This window comes from Loxodonta africana, chromosome 23, assembly GCF_030014295.1.
Source record: "Loxodonta africana isolate mLoxAfr1 chromosome 23, mLoxAfr1.hap2, whole genome shotgun sequence".
Classification (NCBI taxonomy): domain Eukaryota; kingdom Metazoa; phylum Chordata; class Mammalia; order Proboscidea; family Elephantidae; genus Loxodonta; species Loxodonta africana.
Window position 1 is genome coordinate 61,087,858 of NC_087364.1, and position 16,754 is coordinate 61,104,611.

General features: G+C 44.5%; 1 protein-coding gene across 3 annotated transcripts in view; it reads right to left on the reverse strand.

The window, feature by feature from the left end:
• SLC9A9 (solute carrier family 9 member A9) overlaps window positions 1-16,754 on the reverse strand; it is a 663,200-nt gene that overhangs the window by 20,812 nt on the left and 625,634 nt on the right. The window lies entirely within an intron of this gene.

Here is a 16,754-nt window from a genome sequence, read left to right on the forward strand (position 1 = left end):
ATAAGATAGAAGCTCTAGTCTGTTGGGGTGTTCTATTGCCTTAGCAGGTTGAGAAAGCCAGTGAAATGGAAGTTGTTGGGTAGGACTTCCAGAAAAGCTCCTTCAAGAGAGCATGCCATTTTGAGGTCATGAAGTGAATTTGAGGATCAAAGCCATACGCTAAAAATGGCAGAGAAGAAAGATAGAAGGACCATGGGGATACTAAAGACATCGTGGAGCTCCATTATCAGCCACAGATGGCCTAACACCAGACTTATTTTATATGAGACGAATACCTCTATTTCGATAAAGCCACTGTTTTTTGGCTTTTTTCTGCTATAGGCAGCCAAACATAATCCTAATGGATACATGGCCCAATGCAAATAGGACCTCTTCTTTCCAGCTTTCCCTCTACCCAACGAGATGAATTTCTTTCCTGGAGCTCTCACAGGCCTTCACTTGGACCGCTCTGATTAAATTTATTGTAACATATGAGACTTCCTTGTCTCTACATCTCCTCTACTGTTGGACTGTTAGCTTCTTGAGGGAAAAACATGGCCTCATTCCCCATTGTATCTGTAGCGGGTAAAGCCTGGCAGCCAGAAATGAGTCCTCTCAACCTGTTTGTTTTATTGAATTGAGACTTGAAAAGGATTCAGGGTTTTCTGTTAATGCACAAATTCTTTTGGGAAGGGTATTATCTGAAAGCTGTACCTTATTTGGGATTTAGTTGGCAGGCAACAAAGCCTTGAGAAATGACCCTGGGATGGAGGGGTGCGTGAGATGGGCCAGCCACTGGAAGGAAAGGTGGAGAAAGCTGCTGCTGTGGATTTTAGCCCGTCTGGATTTCCCCAGGGTGGCTCTTGTGTGCTGTTAGGTTTTCTTGGACGCAAAACCTTACTCTGCCTGGCAAGCCCTGAGAGGAGGCTGACTGTATTAGTAGTGCTTTACGTTGCCCAGCTTCTCTAAGAGGCAGCCCTTCTCTCCTGAGACTGGCTATCGCAGATAACTGGCTCCATGGGTGTACCTGCGAGGCCCTCCTACTGGCCCCAACCCTGTCTCGATCTGTCCCCCCAAACCACTTTGGAAGGGTCCGTCACTCTTGAGTTGCAAGATTAAGTGAATGCATGTTTGGATAAGATGCTTTTGGGCCCAAGATCAAAGTCTTCACTGCTCAGGGTCCAGACCCCTTTCAGAATGAGTACAAAACCTGCCTTCCCCTTTGAATGCATTATGGGAGCTGAAGGAGAGGACGTACCGCCCACGTCCACCTATCAACGCATTTTCTCAGTAGTAGAGCCCAGATGGCGTCCTCAGAAGCCAGGGCGCTGAGAAAATGGAGAGCCGCACTTTCTATCAAAACCACTGACAGATTTTACTGGCAAGAACGAATATGATCCTGTGGCTAAATAAAACCACGGGGCAGCAAATTAAACCCTGCCTCACGATATTATTATTCTCGTCTTGTGAAAATAACAATGTTCTGGTAGCTTTGCTGGGTGCCTTTGTGTGGCCACTGTTATCGACAGATCTAGGCCCTTTTTTGTAAGTTGCAGATCTAGATGTCAGCCAAACGTTTCCCACCAGTGGCAGGAGCTGTCCCTCTCCTCACAGAAAAGAAAGAGAAAGCACCAAGTCGTTACATAATTTCACTCTCCTAAATCAAACCTTACATTTGTCACGATTATTTACCATGGCTTGGTAATTGTGAGCAGACAGCTGAGTGGAGCTGGAAGTCTATTCATCCTTTAAAGTGACATAAAGTGGCACTTGGGTTCCCAAATGATAATTGTTCTCTTCTCCTCGTTAATACCCAACTGCTGCTCGTAGTTCTGCGAAAGAAAATTCGTTTAGTGCCAGTTCCAGAAACTTCTGTGGAATTTAGTTCTTGGCCTCTTTTTGAAACCCAATTTGAAATCACCCTTAGGAATTAGGAAGGGCGAATTGATTGTGACTTCCAGTCAGAATCCCTCTCTAAATATTTTAGCAGGATAGAGAACTTCTCTCATTTACATCCATCTACTACCCAGCAGTAGCCGTAGCTGAAAAGTATTGGTAGTTTCTCAGAAATATGATTAGTTTGAGGACATTTCCAGTTCAACCTGGATCTTAGGGAACTGGAACTTGATAAGGAAACTGGGTCTTAGGAGATTTCCACCTCAACTAAATAGGACCTTGGCACCTGGACAATCTCTTAATCATTTAAAGAGTGCTTCAAAAAAAAAAAAAAAAAAACAACTCAAAGCTTATGGGAACCACTCTGCAACGGTAGGAGGGTCCTTGCTCTGCAGCCATGCTCTGGAGGACCCCTCTTTCCCTCCCCCCGTGGCATCGCAGTGACCATTTACAGGCAATCTGCCGAGCCCAGCAAAACTTTCTGTTGACCAAGTGAAGGATGCAGACATAGGTGTCATTTGGGTTTACATGAGGTTTCAAATCCCCTTGAAATCCCTGTTGATCAACGACAAATAGGGATGGGGAGGGTAAATACGTGCTGCTCTCAGTGATGCTGCCCATACTATGGATGAGTTCCTGCTATTCCTGTCCCCTTCCCTCCCCCTAGTTTAAAATTTTATGCCACACTGTTCACTTCTGACCTAGGTTAGAATCAAAAGCAGCAGCCTCATGTCTCTCTGATCCTCCAGCTCAGGATTGCAATATTAATGGTGCCCAACATTTGTGAAACACTACGTTTCAAGCTCTGTGCTAAAACACTTCACATAAATAATCTCCTTTAAACACAGATACTTATACACCAGTGTTCACTGCAGCACTATTCACAATAGCCAAAAGGTGGAAACAGCCTAAGTGTCCATCAGCAGGAGAATGGATAAACAAAACGTGGAGCATACATACAATGGACCATTACTCAGCCCGGAAGAGAAATGAAGTCTTGATACGTGCTACAACACGACTGGCCCTTGAAAACATGGTGCTGAGTGAAATAAGTCAATCACAAAAGGAAGAAGACTGTATGACCTCAATTATATGGAATACCTAAAATAGGCAGGTGTATAGACCCCCGGATTTATTAGTGGTTACCAAGGGCAGGTGCGAGGGAGGGAGAAAGGGGACTTATTGCTTAGGGGACACCGAGCTTCTATCAAGGATGAGGGAATAATTTGGAGATGGACACTGGCAATGGCTGAACAGCATGATGAGCGTAGTTGATGTTGCTGTACTGTACTGTAAAAAAATGTTGAAATGGCAACTGTTTTGTTACATCTAAATTCACCACGATAAAAAAAAAAGCTTTAATCCTGGAAGTTTTATCATTATCACCATTTTATGGAGAGGAAGCAGGGAGGCGAAGGAGCCAGCTTGTGGCCACACAGCTAGGAAGTGGTGACTAAGCTTGCGCTCAGGTGCTGGACTGATCTGATTCCCCCTCGCCCTGGTTCTGGAGCTCAGAACAGCATGATCACATCCCCAGACTCAGAAACAGTCCGCAGAGGCACCTCGTAGAGAAGACTTTCCCTTTCTGCATTCGCTGAGGCTGCTTGGGCATCATTCACAAGTGAAGCCACCCCTAATAAATGGCTGTAACCCAGGAGCTTTGTGGCATGATTCAAGGGATTGGGCTGGGAGCCAAACTAGCCAGTGTTTGGTATGAAAAGATTTGCCATGGGGAGTTGACTGGAAATGTCGCTGCAATGATGGGAGTTTTAATATTTTGTCCCAGGTATCCCCAATTCCTTGAGGGGAAAGAAGAGCAGGAGAGGAAAACTGGGACACCACAGAAGATGAACTGAGATCTCTCACCTCTTCCTTTCTCTCTATCAAAAGTTTTGGGGTGGTCTTCGTGAGCTATGGTTTTTGAGCATTTTAGAAACTGAACACATAGTTGAGGAAGAGATGTGGCTTATAACCCAGAACCCAGAAGAGATTGGAATCTAGAGGTTAGTAATGTACCCAGAACTGAAAGTTTCTGTTTCAACCAATACAAGAGAGGCCGAGGACATTTAAAAGTTGGTAATTTTGGCAGTTGGAATGATCATATTCCATATGACATCTGGTGACTGAATGTTAGTTATAATTTTCTCCTGAGTTTTTTCTCCCCTATTACTGGTTTTAAGAGTCATTGTAAAGGAACAGGTGTATATGCAATGGAGGTGGTAGTGGTAGGGACAGGATAGAGATCTTGATGACCTTTCCCAGGACCTGCCTAAGAGCTACAGCAAGGCCCAGGGCCCATGTGGATGATGTTGACGGACACAGAGGCTCTACGGCCAGGCCTAGCGTGCCAGAACTCTTCCTGTTGGCATCACAGGGCTCCTTGACGTCAAGGCATTCTCTGTACCAGTGGTGCCCAGGGGCCCTGCTGATCACTGACTTTACTGCCTGGTGATGTCCCCTCCCAGCTCTCACCCATTCTTTTGGCTGTGGCCTCAGAGAGTGTTCTTGCTCAGGTTCAGCCCGCACAGTATTGTACTATGGAGTGGTTCTCTTTTTCCTCCACTGATTCCTCCCAGTGGAAGGATAGGGGTCTAGATCTAAACGGATCTGGCAATCACAGCAGGTTTCAATGACTGCTGATAACCATCAGAATGGTTCCTTGGGTGTTCCCCCTAAGAAGCAAATAACTCAGACTAACATCAAATGCTTTAGAATAATACTTCATGGTGCCTGACGGACTGTGAAAACTGGTGCCAGTACAGGTCGGACTGTGAAAACTGGTGCCAGTACAGGTCACCTTTGAGTCGCTGTAGCCCACGTCATTAGGCGTCTTAAAGAAAAATGAGGCTCCTCTATCTTTGGAACTCACAAGGTGTGTGTCAGCAAAATTCCCCATCTCCCAGGCCCGTCTCTGTCCTGGTACCCAGGCTGGCGTGGGAAGGAGGATAACTGCTGGTGAGCAGGGGGGACCAAGAGTGTCCAGCAAGGCAGCTGTAGGTGGGCAGTTAGCATCGACTGGAAGAGGTAGAAAAGCTGATAATATTTTCCATTTTGTGTTTGACCTTTGGCTTAGCCAGCTCACACCTTGAGCAAGCATTTTTGCTTTGCCAACTTAGAAACTTGCTAATAAAGTAAACCATGATTTATTTGATAACTTGAAAAATTGGCTTTCAAGGGAGCAGATACCAAAGAGGTGCTGCAAAATGGAAAGAAAAAAAAAAAAATAAATAAAAATCCCTTGACCTCTTCTTTATTCTCCGGGAGCTTCCCAACCAGTGCTTGCCATTGCTAATGTCTCTTGTGAATTTGTGTTTTTTTCTATGATTCACAGATTCCTCAGGTTGGAAGAAGAACCCGGAGCAGATTGTCCATTGTATTATCTTTGCAAATTCTCTCTTTCTTTGCCTACATAATGACAGAAATGACTGTATAGGTATTCCCTCAGAGTTTGGAATGATTCCTGTTGCTGCTATTCAGGCAGGCCAGTACAATCATTTTCCTATTTTCTGCTCAGTACCTTGTCCTTCACTGGTAATGGAATAATAGGGAGGTAGTTTGTGGAATCCTCCAACCTACAGACCTTTGCAGTTTAATTAGGAATGGCCTGGGTAAAGAGGAGAATTCACACGAAGAGATCTCCAAAGGGGATTTTGAGATTAAAAAAAAATCCTAGAGATAAGCTATTTGATTTTTCCTGAAGGTCTCACCCAAGATGGTGTTCTTCAGCAGATTCTGTCCTGTGCCAAAAAAATGTCTTCCTGGGAAAAAAGGAAAACAAATTTACGCTTTTGATCAAGTTGTTTCTATTCAGAAAAGCTGGAATGGAATTAATTTTACATGGGACAAACTGGATGCCCCTTCTCCTGCTGACAGGACTACAATAGGAAAGAATGGAACATTGCCCTCTGAACGGAATTGTAATGAATTGAGAACTAAAGAGCTTATGGAAAATAGCTTTCAAATGATTATTTTTGTTTGTTTAACTGCTTGATTACGATGATTGTAATTCTAGCTATACACAAAGAGAATGTGGGAAAAGAAAGCTAAGCCTGGGCTCCTGTTATAACAAAAACCAAAGAGTGCATCACACTTTATGTAATCTAAATGCTGATAGGTTTCTTGGGACTGCTAAGTGGGGAAAAAAAAAAAAAAAAATACAGCCTAGGTTTCACTTGTTTGCATCTTCAGGGTCAAAAGTTCCCTCATCAGTTCTCTTTAAAAGACTTAACTTGGCCTTAGATCACTGTAACAACACTTGAATTTGGAATTTTCTGACTTTGTACGCAAAGGTTGGCCCTCTTAATTATAACAGGAAGTGTCTGGGGGCAAACAATACATCTGCAGATGACCTGGGGTTGCAGACACTGGTTGGAAAGAGAACCTGGATGAACTGATTTCATTTTTTTTTTATGAGGTGATGGTTCCTGCTAAATACAGTATCATCTACCCACCAGAGCCCTATTGATGGCAGTGTCCTACAAAAGAATTTTTTTCTTCTTTGCTTGGAAAAAAAAGAAAAATCAACCCCATTGCCATCAAGTTGATTCTTACTCGTAGTGACTCTTTAGGACAGAGTAGAACTTCCCCGTAGGGTTTACAAGGAGCGCGTGGTGGATTTGAACTGCTCATCTTTTGGTTAGCAGCCATAGCTCTTAAACACTATGTCGCCAGGATTTCCCTGCTTGGAAAGAGCAGGGTTATTACAGAACAGGTAGCTGTTTTAACCATGACCAAGATGGAGAGTATTAATAAACATTGAATCCAAGAACCTAAAGCTAAAAATGGTCAGACAATCAGGTAGAGGATTTCAAACAGCTTTGGAAGATCCAAGGGCTACCATGGGAAGTTAAAGCTCCAGCCCTCTTTGGCCAAAAGCAAAACAAATTCCCTTGCCCCCTGACCTCTTCCAACCTGCACAACAGCCCAGGGGTATGTAGTGGGCAGGGAAGTGGCAGCTAGTGAATGGACCCAGGGGGTGGATGGCTTAGGGTGCGGTCAATGGCTTCTGGAGTGTTCACCTTCAGACTTTAAGTCTACTTCAACCTGAGAAGGGACTGTGACCATTGGACAACTGCTGGACAACTACTGGTTCCCTCAGCTGGGCTGTTAGTGGTAATACAGGCTGGAAGCAGAAGGCTCTGTGCTCAGGGTGAGCGGGGAGGGAAACTTATAGGGTCCTTGTCTACACCACTCTGTTGTGTAGCTAAACAGAGGAGCTTGGCATTCGAAGCTCAATTCACTGCCTCCCAAACAACAGTAGTCAGTGATATGTAGTGCCGGTAACAAGGCTGCCCTGGTACACTTTGTCTTGGCTTTTTGTTTCATGAATGTTTCTGAATCATTTGTGTTAAATGTCCCTTTGTCATAATTTACCCTTTAAGCCCTGGATCTCTAGAAACACAGCCAAGGACTCTTGGAGACACAGCATGGGCACTTCAGATTTGTCCTGATCAAAACTGAACTCAATGTCTTCTCCTGTCCCCAGACCCGTTCCTCACGCTATGCTACCTGTCTCATTGAAGGGGCCATCATCCGCTTGCTCAGGCTAGAACTCTGGGGGGTGTGACCTTCAACTCTTTCCTCTCCTTTTGCCACCACAGTCAGTCGATCACCAGGTTCTGTTGATTCCACATATCTAAGATCTCCTGATCCATCCATCCATCTACTTTCTTCCAACCCACGACTACTGCCCTCACCCAGGTTGCCTGTACCTCACCTTTCCCCTAGGTGGCTGCAACTGACTCTTCAGTGGTCTAGGGGCTCTCCTGCCCTGCTCCAACTCACTGCTCCACCTCCACACAGCCAGAGCGCTTCTTTCAAAATGTAGAGCAGGTCATGGCCCTTTCCTGTGTACAACCCTGTCAAAGATTTCATGGGGCCCTTAGGAGTCTAAACTCCTTAGGCTGGTACAACTGGACTCTTTGTGACCTGTCTTCTACCTGCTATAACTACATGTGCTGTGTCTTCTCTTATCCTTTTCTTTGCACCTGCTATTCCCCCTGAATGCTGACCCCACCACCGTCCCTACATACCTCCTTCTCAGTTATTCAGGACTCCAAGAAGCTTCCCCTGACCTTCCCTTCTCTGGACTTCCACAGCCTAAACCCATTATAGCTAGGAGGATCATGTAATGTACTGTCAAATTTGAAACATTTATGAGACTGAAAGGCACCTGTGTAAATACTATGCAGGGACAACAGGTGTAAATTGGGACTATCTCAGGCAAACCAGGATTTATGGTCACCCTAATCATGGCATTTATCATATCCTTGAAATTATTTGTCAACTGTTCATCCCCTCTCCCACTCCTAGCAGACCTTAAGTTCCTTGATGAGAGAAAATGCCTATGTTTTAATGTAGTTGCTTCCATAGTAGGTGCCCAATAAATACTTGTTAAATAAATAAATGAAGGGATGAATATGATTGGAAAAAAAAAATAGGCGTCTAGTCATATGGTCCCAGATTCCAGTGTTCAATGGGAAGCCATCTGCCCCCAAGCCTCGCCTACGGACTTTGATGTCTAACAGAGCTAGATCTTTCTCTGCCACATCTCAGTCATCACAAATAGCAAAGAAAAGAGAGGTATACCATACTGCTTTGCTAATGTCCTCAAATTCTGAATTCCAAAGATATCTGGCTGAAATGAAGCTGAGCACGGGTCCCAATGTGTGTTCCCTGGTAGACAAGCTCCTTAAGATGGTGATAGATGCTACATGGTATGTGATGGGTCCAAATACTCATGAAAATGAAGCATATTTTCTTATTGCTAAGACCTTTCTAAACGTTGTAAAGTAAGCATTGTTTCTCAAATTAGATAGCCAGAGAACCTACCCCTTCTACCTTCCCATCTCCCAGACTTCACGTTCCATAGAACCCACTTTGAAAATCATGCTGCCCAGACATCTATGTGTAGATGAAAGTGTTGAGTCCCTGAAGGACAGGGTTGTGCTTTATCTATCTCTTTCCAATGCTAGTCTAGGACCTGGCACAGAGTTGATGCTCAAAAAATATTTGTTGGATGTGGATTAGAATGTCGTGTGTTATGGATTGAATTATGTTCCCCCAAAAGATATGTTGCAGACCTAACCCCCCACCTCCACCTGAGAATGTGACCCAGTTTGGAAATAGGGTGTTTCTTTGGTTATGTTAATGATGTCACGCCAGAGTAGGGTGGGTCTTAAACCTGATTCCTTGTGAATGTAGTCTCAATAAGAGGGAAAACAGAGGCAGAGAGAGACACACACAGGGAGGAAACCACTTGAGGATCCATCTACAAGTCAGGGAATACCAAGGAATGTTTGGGGCTGCGGACAAGGAAGGCCCCTCCCCTACAGCCGAAGCCCTGACTTGGACTTCTAGCCTCCAAAACTATGAGAAAATAAATTTCTGCTCTTTAAAGCCGCCTATTTGTGGTATTTTTGTTATGGCGGCACAAGGAAACTAAGACACTGTGCTTTCAGCTGAGGGCAGAAGACCTTGGGGTTGGGGGAAGTCACGTAACCCTGCCAGGGCAGCACTTGTCTGGAAATGCCACTGGAAAATGGTGAGGTTGGTGAAGCTTGTCTTTCATACCCTGTCACCCTCCTTTTGAGCAGCTCGCTGCTCCTAGGTCCTCACATCCTGTTCCATCCCCACCTTCTGAGCCTCCACTCCCACAGGATTTGGCTGTCAGTGTCCGTTCACTGAAGCGCTGAGCTACGAGCCTTAACCTCACCCGGTGGCATTCGCCTTAGATGGTTCCTGCTTACTAAAATCGCTTCTGGCCTCTAAGGAGAGCAGCTTGAGTGGCAGAAGGCCAGGTGGCAGGGCTAATTTTGAGCAGAAGCCTGCCCACTGCTCCCTCACATCATATTTCTCTCTCCACGCACTTGTGAGGCTGGCCCTGACCACGTGCCAGAGCCAATGTTCTCTCCTTCCACCCAAAGGAGAGAGCCAGGGGGTTCCAAGGGTCAGCATTCAGAGAGGCAGAGGATAAAGCTGTGGGGCTTGAGATACCAGGAAAGGAAAACACAAACCCAACTTACAACCACCCAATAATGGAGGTAAAAAAGATGACAGTTAAATTCAGCTCCCTTAGAGCAGGTTAAAAGGTCTGTCTTTAAGAATTTTTTGCAGTGTTCCTTCGATTTTTTTTTCCTGAAATATCATTCCTTCTTTCAAATTAATTGTATATTACAGATTGGCAAAATTCCCTGAAGCTGCATGTTGAAGCTCTTCCTTTTTCTCTTTTCGTTCAGCTGCTAACCAACAGGCCGGCAGTTCGAATTCACCAGCTGCTCCCTGGAAAACCTATGGGGCAGTTCTACTCTGTCTGATACGGTGGCTATGAGTTGGAATCGACTCGACAGCAGTGGGTTTGCTTTGGCCTGGTTTTATGGTTTATAAGGGCAAAAAAAAAAAAAAAAGTCAGGAAATGCCACAATGAATTTTGCAGCTGAGCCAGTAGGAGCTTCAGATGGGTCCAGGTGAAGGAACTGTCACCCCACACCCCTGCTGCAAGCCTGAGAGGGTGGGATCCAGAGGGGAATCTCCCACACACTTTGTTTGCTCCTGTAAAGAAAAGCCATTTTCCTTCCTGGCTCATTCCCGGTCTAATCTGTGGTCCAGCTGGAGCAGCAGGAGTGGGCTAACACCATCAGAAGCACCTGTACAGAGCATGTGGGACGAAGGACATGGTGCCCAAGGCCCCACATTTGGCTTAGAAGCCCTCCATTGAACGCAGGCACAGCACTTGGCTCATATAAGTGTTATGGGTTGAATTTTGCCCCCCCCAAATTTTGTTGTAAATCCTAACCCCTTTACCTGTGGCTATAATTTCATTTGAGAAAGGGTTTTCTTTGTTATGTTAATGGCAGTGTAGTGTAGTGTGTGTTTTAAGTCAATCTCTTTTGAGATATAAAAGAACAGATTAAGCAAGCAGAGATGGGGGAAGAGAAATGCCAAGCCACGTGAAGATCACCCAGGATCAGAAGAAGCTGAAAAGAGACAAAGACCTTCTTCCAGAGCTGACAGAGAGAGAGAAGGCCTTCCCCTAGAGCCGGCAGCCTGAATTTGGACTTCTAGCCTCCTCAACTGTGAGAAGATAAACTTCCATCTGTTAAAGCCACGTACTGGGGGTATTTCTGTTGTGGCGGCTCTAGATCTTTAATATAACAAGATAATAAAGAGGATGCGGAGCACACATCACTTCAGGTCAGTGAGTCCAGCAAATGAACTATGAAATCCTTCTGGTTTTCAGGTTGTTTGGATGTCTGAACTACAGACAACAGATTGTGGATTTACACTATTATTTCCATTATACAGATGAGTAAACTGAGGATTAGAGAGGTTAGGGAATTTGCTGCAGTCCATACATCCGAGATTTGAACCCAACTTTGCGTAGCTCCAAAGCCCATGTTCTTTCCACTGTCTCCTGCCACCGCCCGGCCACACTAAGGTCCACTTTCCAGTGTCTGCTGGGCAGCCCCTGTGCCTGGGGGACATTTCTTAGCTGTAAAATGAGGGGTGTAGATTAGGTGATCTCAAAAGTCCCTTCCTGCCCTGGCATTTCATGACTGTGAGCAAACACATGCTCCAGTGTCTAACATGGGGTCCTACCTGAGTGGATACCTAGAAGAGCAACCTACTCTCCTTAGGGCCCGTCTTTCAAAAGGCAAGGCCCTGGTGCCTTTTGGACCAAGTGGCACATGTCAGTTCCCTGATCCCTCTGGGGGCTGCAGCATGGGTGGTCTTACAGAGACAGGATCCTGGGGCCGGTTAATGCTACATCTGCTTGGGGACATAATAGAAGACACCAGCTACAATAAGTCCCCGGAGGTGTTATTAAAACCCTGATTCCTTTTTTTTTTCTTAATTTTGGGGGAGAGACTCTCTAAATGAAATGGGAATCTGAGATGGAACCTGCAGCATTGGAGAATGTCTGGGTATAAATCTCTCTTCCCACCTATCTTTATTTTGGAGTGTGTTTAAGGATACATATTATATGCCTTCCTCTCCCCACATATCTCTATGCTTATATCAATTCATAAATAAAATATACAGCTGCTGGGCTAAAATGTATCACTTGTCTGCAAGATTTCTCCTGCAGGTTAATGTCTCCTGCCAGGGGAGCTGCTCTGGTTAGCACTGACTTTCAATGACCTACTTGTATGCACTGGATCAGGCAGCGTTTAACAAGTGGCCTGGCGGATATGTGTGTCTGCATGAATTCCTCATTTTTACGTTATTTTAATATTATCTGGCTTCACTCCGCCAAAAAATCAATACTCTGTGCATAAAGTTAGCTTGCAATCCCAAAATATTTTTGGATACTTTATAATTTATACAGCCATTTTATGGCTGTTCTGTTCTTGGCATAACTGGCCATTTTCCCTATAACTGCCCCTCTGTATCCTCGGTGCCTTCTGCGAGTGAGGACCTTCAAAATGGAATCCACCCAAGGACTGGGTGTCAACGTGCAAGTTCACTTTCCCGTTGTTGAAAACGATCTGAGATTGAGGCTGGTGGCTGTGAATTGTAGTGTGTTCCTGTCAGTCATGGGAGCTTATCTCAGGTTCGTTTGGCCTGGAATTGGAAATTCCTGAATAATGTGACAACTGAGCATTGGGTATTCTCAGAATCAGAGGTTGGCTTAATCACCCTGATCGGATTCTAAAATATGATTCTTGCAGTATTTAATAACACTGAAGTATTCCATCTTTTAGTAAAAGTCAATGTTTTCAATGCCTCTGTAACCCTTGCAGGGGGTATGAGTTGTTAAAAGCAAGCATTTGATTAGGCACCAGGGAGTAAAACAACAAAAAGACAAATTTTCCAAATCTCTTTTCTTCACCCATCTGTAAAAACCAATAGAACACACACGATGAGACGGTGAAACATAAATTCATATACGTGGGTAGAGGCAGGCGCTGGGTGCACTGAGAATAATTCTGCTTCTTGTAAAGTAAATTGCAAAAAGTTGGATAAAAAAATCAATGGACTAGTATTTATGTTCCATTTAATCTAGGTGTTTTAATAATGTCTATCTGGCCAAATACAGTATTGATTTTTCATTGCTGTGGGATTCACTTAACCTCAAATAAAACTAAACAAAACGAAACCCAAATCGCCTACCCTCTCTTGCAATTATTGGTGTTAACAGTGGGAAAGGACACACTGAGGGAGGAAGAAGAAGGGATGTGGGAGCCTTGGCTTTCTGTTTGCTCTCAACTGCCAAACACCTGTAATAGGGTAGGACTCAAATCCTTAATGCACATTTGCAAATCTCAACAAGGCAAGGCCACTGCCAACAAAGGTACCAGTAAGCGTGCAAAAGGGAAGCATAGAAACCTAGTAGAGAGCCTCCTTCAGACAAAATTAGAAGCTCCAGTTTCTATTTTCCATTAACTTTTTGAAAGAATCAGCTGGATCCTAAGTGGGCTGCCCAAATAATGAATGAAAAGAAATTCACAGATAAGGGAAGGTAGAGGGGGCGGGTAAAAAAAAAAAAAAAAAAATAGACAGTGGCAAATTCCAAGGCCTTGACCAAGCTCTTCTCGGAGAGGCTTTGTGTATGATAACTTCTAGTCATTGCCTCTTTTAAATCTCGTCTCGACTTTGTAGTTCAAGTGTCAGAATCACCATATAGCAGATGAAAAAATTGATTGTTCAGAGAAGTTAAGTTGCTTGCTCAAGGTCATTACAGCTCCTACTTAGCAGGGCTGGGATTGCAACTCAGGTGTGTTAACGCCTGTGTTCTTCCTACATGTGGTCCATGGAAGAAATAGACAAAATCATATTTAGAGTAACATTATCGTGAGGATTAATATTTACAATTTTAATTAATGTTTATGAGTTATTGTAAAATTCTCAGCTGCAAAATGAAGGAGCAGATCAGAAGATCTCTGAGGTCCTGTCCACCATAAAATTTCAGGATTTGGTATTACCGGCCTAGGAGAAGCTGAGGTTACCTCTGGTAGTCCACGAGCTGAACTGGGTGTGCAGATAGGTTTTGTTTTGCCCGTCTGATGGTTAAAAATCTTTTGAACCAACATAAAAAAATGTAAAACGGGAAAGATGGTTTCAAAATCTGAACTTCCAGTTTCTTCTTAAAAAATCAGCAGATCTGGCAATTGGATCTGTATTATTAAAAGCTAACAGTGGGCTCTGAGTAACAGCTGTTCACGTTATATGGGTCTGCAATTCTCCACTTTGCCAAAGTCCCCACCAATCCTTAATGTTCCCCGACACTGAAACCAAACGTCTATTGCCTTTACTTTTTTTTTCCCCCTTAAATTTGGCAGTTCCCATGCCTTACATGACCCCTGTATGCAATTTTAGGTGGGCTTCCAGTACAGAGAGCAGCAGAAGGTACAAGACAAGAGACTTGGTTTAGAACCTACCATGCCAGTAATCAGTTCTGTAATCTCAGGAACCTGAATCTAAGGAATAATAACATACGAGTGAGGAATGGTCTGGGAAAGGTTAAGTAAAAGCCCATGAGATTATGGTCAGTAGATGTTAACTGGCTCTAAGACAACCTTAAAAGACATTTCTTCAAAAAAGTCTTGCTCTTCCCACCAATCCAGAGGAAGCTAAAGCTGATAATGTATCTAAAACTGTTCATGTCAATTCTCACAGGTAACCTTCCCCTCTCTCTTTACTTATTTTTCTATCCAAGGGAATCAGACCATTTCCAACATTCCTGCAATTCCATGGCAACATCTTTTGATAATAACAAAATACGAGTGACGAGAAACGTGTGCAAGAGCTCCTGCATCCCAACATCCCTCCACACAGCTGTTCATGGCACCTTCCTTTGCCCATTGTGTATGGGTATTTCTGGTATGTGGACACCACTTCCCATTATCACTCCTGTTTCAAGGGCCTGCGATAGTTAATAATACGGCATTGACCATCATGGCTGAGTAACTGTTTTTTTTTTTTTTTTTTGGCTTTACTCAAAGTGTCCAGCCATGGTGGTGTTGTATATCCCTGAAAGGTGCAGTAAGGAGTGGAACTTGGAGTCTCTATAGTGACAAGTAAATGGAAATCCTTGGGCTGGATGCAGGTTTACAGGCAGGCCCAGCCCTGACTCAACCTCAAACAAGGGGAAAAATGGCCCAACATGCCCTTATAGAAATGACCTGCATTTTGGCAGTAGCATATAATTCAACTAAAATTACTCAGAATGGAGAACGGTGTTATTCTTGTGTGAGTGAGAAAGGCTGAGGCAACTTTGTTTTTGTTTTGCCTGCTAAGGTCTCTATAACTTTAGCCATTTGAGCCAAGAGTTGGAAGGACTTCCTCATCTTGGGGTTGAGGTTAACCACTGCGTGCCCACGCTGTGGATGAATGTGATAATTGGGAATTTGGTATTTAAAGGTTGTGCTGGGCAGGCACTGGGGCAAGAAGACAGGGAAGGACAGCAGTACGGATACACAACCCATGGTGGACCTTCAACCAAGGTCCATCTCTTTTTGTTCTCCTTGTTGGACCATAGCCAAGAGCCTTGTTGCATTCAATGGCATGTCTTACTTGGGAGGTGCAGGTGGGTATGGCTCACTAGCACTGTCTTCAGGTGTTCCTTTCTCTTGAGATTTCGTTTCCCAAGTTTTAGATGTGGCAAAGAGGTTCTCTGGTCTTCTGAAGAACAAAGCTCAAGGCTGCTCAGCAGGGTGTTCAGCAATGCTAGACCTGCTGCCTTGAACAGATGCTGCTGGTTACAAGCGATGACTAGGTGTTTAGCATGCTCCAGCACAGCTGAACTAGCTCACCTTTTGTGGCTGGTCTCTTCTGATGGTTCGAGAGCAACTTTTATGGTGCAGGAGAACACGGAACACCTCAGCACAGGGCCTCTCCCAGACACAGCACGGGTTTGTTGAGTTAGGCATTCCAGGGGTTTTGCGTAGGCAGATCTGTTATGGGAGCTTGCCCGGGGCATTCTGGAATCCAATCATTCCAGATACTGTGTGTGTGTGTTTGTGTGTCTTAAATTCATTTCCTTTCCTGCTGGAGGGCAAGAAACACCGGAGCACAGACTTTGAGACATATCCTGGGGAAACCATTGCATGCTGTGATCTTATGCAAGTTGCTTCATTTCTCTGAGCCTCACTTCCCTCGTCTGTCAAATGGGGATCCCTGTATGAAGTGAGAGGATGGGTGAGCAAGGTCCCATCCTGATGCCTGGCACACAGTGAGTGCTCAGGAAATGTCGGCTCTCTCTTCCCTGTTTGATGGCCACATGTTTACTGCCCCAGCAGAAAGTGGGTTGAAAGCACGGAGTGTTTAATATTTTATGTTACCCGCCATTTATGTTCTTCTCTAAAGCATTACAGCTCTTTCTTAAGAGATAAAGAAAGCCATAAGAAGATTAAATCAGCATGTAAATTTCAGCTTAGTTCAAAACTAAGCCCCTTAAGAAACCTTTATTTGCAGAGAAGCTCCAGTAGCAGGGGCTCAAGCATAGAAGCTCTGCGAAAGCACAAAGTGGGGCCGGGGGAGGGACATCGGGGTGACTTGACTCAGTGTGCTGGTTCTCAAACTAGGGAACATCAGATCACCTGGAGGACTTCTTACAACAGCTTGCTGGGCCCCACCTAGAAAGGTTCTGATTCAGCAGATTTATGGTACCAAAAAACCAAACCCAGTGGCGTCAAGTTGATCCTGACTTATAGCGACCCTATAGGACAGAGTTAGAACTGCACCATAGAGTTTCCAAGGAGCGCCTGGCGGATTCGAACTGCCAACCCTTTAGTTAGCAGTCGTAGCACTTAACCACTACACCACCAGGGTTTCCTAGCAATCTGCATTTTTACAAGTTCCCAGACGATGTTGAGGCTCCTGGTCTGGGGACCACACTTTGAGAACCACTGCTTAGTGGAAGGAGGCATGCAGGCAAT